Source organism: Protopterus annectens, chromosome 2.part1 (assembly GCF_019279795.1).
Source record: "Protopterus annectens isolate FY-2018-M chromosome 2.part1, PAN1.0, whole genome shotgun sequence".
Taxonomy (NCBI): domain Eukaryota; kingdom Metazoa; phylum Chordata; order Ceratodontiformes; family Protopteridae; genus Protopterus; species Protopterus annectens.
Window position 1 is genome coordinate 70554071 of NC_056729.1, and position 4457 is coordinate 70558527.

Sequence of the window (4457 nt, forward strand, 5' to 3'; positions counted from 1 at the left end):
GGATAAAAAATAGGAACCATGACTTGTAAAACGTGTTCAGCATGCAAGCATGTTGTGACAGCTTTTCCAAAAATAAATGGTGTTAGATTCACCCCTAGAGATCTTTATACCTGTGGTACAGAAGAACTAATTTATGCTCTCAGATGTAGCTGTAACCTTTATTATATAGGGGAAACAGGGAGAGCCTTTAAAATGCACTTGCAAGAATACATAAGGGATATAAAAAATTGTAAAATAGATAGCCCTTTAGGACAACACTTTATAACTGCACACAATGCTAAGCCAGATTGCTTACAAGGATGCGTTCTGGAAAAAAATGAAAGTTTCATTGGGTGAAGTTTCATGTATTAAAGAAAAATTGTTGAAAAAAGAAACTTTTTATTTTAAAGTATAATACTTTGGAACCTCATGGGTTAAATAAGGAAGTTAATTGGAAGTATGTAATTTAGTATATTAATTAATTGTTTGAGTGATTGCTTAATTAATTAATTAATTAATTAATTAATTAATTAAGTACCTTGATTTTATATGTGTAAAAATATCAATGAAAATATGAATGGATTTGTACTCATTGAAGGCTTGGTGCTGAAGTGCTAAGTTGGAATTAAATTGCTGTGACTGCTGTTCTGAGTCTTGTGAACATGACTTTTGTAGTGTGGCATTTGAATTTTTGCCTTTTATTTGTGGTATTTGGATCATTCATCTCTTTAAACTTATATATTGTATAACCAGATTAGGTCCTTACTAAGCTTCTTTCTCCATTATTTTGTAGAATTCATTTGGAATGCCATCTGTTCCTTTTGTTTTCCTACTTCCCTACTGTTCAACCCCTCATTGGCTTTGTTTACATCCCCTTTGGATATAGCTTACTTAGCTTCTTTCTTTCTTTCATCTTCTTCTAATTTTCCAATTTCCAAGCATAATGCTCTTTTTCCTACCCTCTTAGTATGGTGGCACAAAGCTGGTTATATACTCTTGCGATCTCTGTCCTAATCTGCCTCTGTTATCTCCCCATTCTCTTCCCTAATCGACCTTAGCCACTTTCTAACATTCTTCATGGCTTTTTTCCTTGTCTTGTAGCAGTATTCCTTCTACCTTATAATGTCCAGATCACTTTCTGTTTCCTTCAACTCTAATTTGCATGTCAGTCTGCCTTCTATTACCCCTTGTCCATCTGTTTCTGTACTCCCCTTAGCTACTTCTCTAACATATCCACTTCCCCTCTGAAGTCCTGTATCTTCCTATATAATCTGTCCCAGCATCTCACCTTTTATGTTCCATCAGTTCACCCATCTACTTTTCCTCTCTTTTTCTGTCTGTCTTTGGGTTTCCCTGCTCTGCATTTCACTTTATTGGTCTCTGTCCTTCATTTGTACTTATCTGATCTTCATTTTTCTCTTTTTGGCTCCCTTGCTTCTGCTGCCCGAGAAAGTAATAGTGAAGTATGATCTCATACTATCTCTCTTTTATTGTCATTTTTCTTATAACTTCTTAGATATTCCTCTAATAATAAGCCAGTCAAAGATACTTTCCCACTCTCAACCACCCTTACCAAAAGTGTATAGCTTCTCAAATCCATGCTTCTCTCCAAATGTTTGTCCCATCTCCCTTCCCCATTTCTTTTATGAGTTCTTATAGTTTCTGCTTATTGCATTTTCCCAAGTTTCCTATCAGTCATCTCTTGCAGTGTCACATTAAAGTCTTCTCTGACAATGCCTTTCTCTGGATTGCTTCCCAGTTTTCCCCATACATTGAACATTTTGCTGGATAGTTTAACATGTAAATGGTTCCTTTTCTCTACTATTTTCCTTCCAGAGTAACCTCACCTGCCCAATGTGCAGTCATTCATCACTGCTCCTAGCCTCCGTTTCTTAATTCCTAACCCTTTTTTTACATATTATAGCCACTTTCATTTATCCTTTACATCATAGCCCCCCCATCCACTGTAAACTATACCCCTGTTGCTCTTTTTTGCTCCATCCCCTCATCCTCTACTGTCAGATTTTTTTTTTGCAATAGTCCTTAGCATTTTTCTGCACCTTGCTGTGAAGTTGGACCTTTTACTTGGTGCAAGACTCCATTATGATATAATGCTTTTAGCAATTATGGTCTGCTGATTTTTCAACATCCTGTTTGATTATTCATTAATTGAAAGGTTTATTTAAGTATGTGATTTTTGATGTTTTTTATCTCTGAAGAACTCTTCAGTTAGATTTATTAAACAACCATTGCTTTTATCTGCGACTTTTGTGTTTTTTCCTGGAGGTTACTGGAATTGCTGACAAATTTGTATTTTACAGCCCATTGTATTGGTTCCAGTTGTGGCAGTCCAGGGCAGGAGTTTTTGGTGTATTTCTTTGCTGTGTGTTCTTCTGGTCTCTACTTCTTCTCCTCCCATGTTCCTTATTTATCATTCTTACTTTAATTAGCTCCCCAGCCCCCTGTACTTTGCTCTTCAACTATCTCTCCATTCCGGCCCCATCTTGAGTTAGTTCTATACTGACATCCTTGCCACTGACATCCTTGCCCTAATCATTGCTATCCACCATATGCCATCCTACTGCTTTCCTCTTTTCCCTTGTTTCTTTGTTCCCCATTACCTCAAGCCCCCTTGCATCTTTTGTTAAATAATGCTCCATGTACTCTTTCTTTATCACCTTTTATTTTGGCAGAAGTGATTAACATTTATTCTCCTCCCCTCCAGGTCTTTGCCTCTTCTTCCTCCTTTTGTTTACCTGCTTCTATATATGTCCATGTTACCCCTCTCTTTCTTGGCTGTCAGTTTGTCTTTGCGTGCCTTGTTCACTTCCCATTTTATGGCATCTATTATCTTTTTGTGCCCCCTTGATTCTGTGTGGTCCTGTTTTGTAATTTCCATTTTCCAGTCTCTTTCTCAGCTGCTTTTCACCCTCACCCACTTTTACACATCAGTTTTCCCCTTTTGCTCATTCTTCCTTTGTGTTTTCCTCTCAGATTCTGCAGTTTTTTCCTTCTCTGCGTATTATTCTTTAACCTTATTCGTTGCCATAACCGCTTCTTTGTGAATTCTTTCATACACCCTGACTTTCTTTTCTCTCCCTTTTTGTGCATGTGGCTTACCTTCCCTTATTACTGCATTTATTTCCCAGTTACTTCCCCATACCTTCCTCTGTTACAAGTTAGCTATCCCTTTGCATCCACTTGTTTTATAATTGCTTACCACTGCCTTGCCCCCCACCCCACCCCATTTAACTTTTCCCTGGTTCGAGACATAGAAAGAAGATGACTGAATGCTTAAAAATGTGTCATGCACCTCTTCTAAACTAATATGCAGCCATTGTTGTAATAATCCAAGACAGAACAAATTACGTCATGCAGTTGTAAATCTGGTTTTACTCAGTACAGTTACAATTTGTCCGTGCTACTACAATTTATAGGCTATAGCATTCATTGACTGAGTTTACTCAACCCTAACCTTTGTTACATCATTCATTAAAGTGAGTTATTCAGCTACATACCTGTAGATGCTAGGTTTTTTGTTATGTTTATGTACCTCTGAGGCTCTTGCTTACTCATGCTTCATTCCTGTGGTGATAAGTCCACCAGCCTCTTCTTTGCTCAGCAGGGCTTTGCTTTCCTGTTTTGCTGGTGTCCACTGATAATGTTATACACAAAAAAAAAAAAAATCATCCTTCTCCCCTGACGGTGTAGGCATTTCTTCTGTGCTGTGGATTTCCCCTTTGTCTTCTCTTGCTTGTTGTAAAGCCATTCTTACTCCAGTTTGTTGATCAGCCCTCAATACTCCATGTGCTACTCAGTCATTCACTGTATTGCTTCTTAGGTGCCTTTGGTTCCTGTATAGAGTGCTTCTCCTCCCCTTTTTTGGTTCAAGTCTGCTTTGTTCTTGCTCATATCACTCTAACCAACACTCATTTTATGCCGACATTCCCTGCTTGCGTCTGTCTTTTTTTCTGAGCAGTCCGTCTTTGCAGCCTGGGTGTAAGATGTTGCTTGGCTCTTTGGCTTACTGTTTTGTCTCTGTCACTCTAATTCTAGTTTGTCCAGTTTCCATCTTTTTTGCCTTTCTCTAGGTCTCATCCTTTTCACTTCTTTTAAAAAGTCCTCAATTCTTTTTAGGCTTGTTGGTCACCCCCCCCCCTTCCCCCGTTCCTCACTAGTGTGTGAGAATACTAATGTGAAGGCTAAATCACAACGTCTTTGGCAAATCTGTGGCTTGCAGCATGTTTCCTCCCTTTATATAAAAAAGCTAAGCAGCCCACTATGACTCAAAAAGATTTGTTATATCCTACAGTCTCAGTCTTTGTTTTTGGTGTCTGACAGAATCCATTCTTTTGTCTGTAATGCATGTATGCAACTCTGTGGGAGACTTGTGGGCCTCTCCAGATCATGGTTTACATCAGATCTGATGGATTTTATTGATAATGTAGTTCAAGTTCTCTGAGAACATCAGCTGGTGT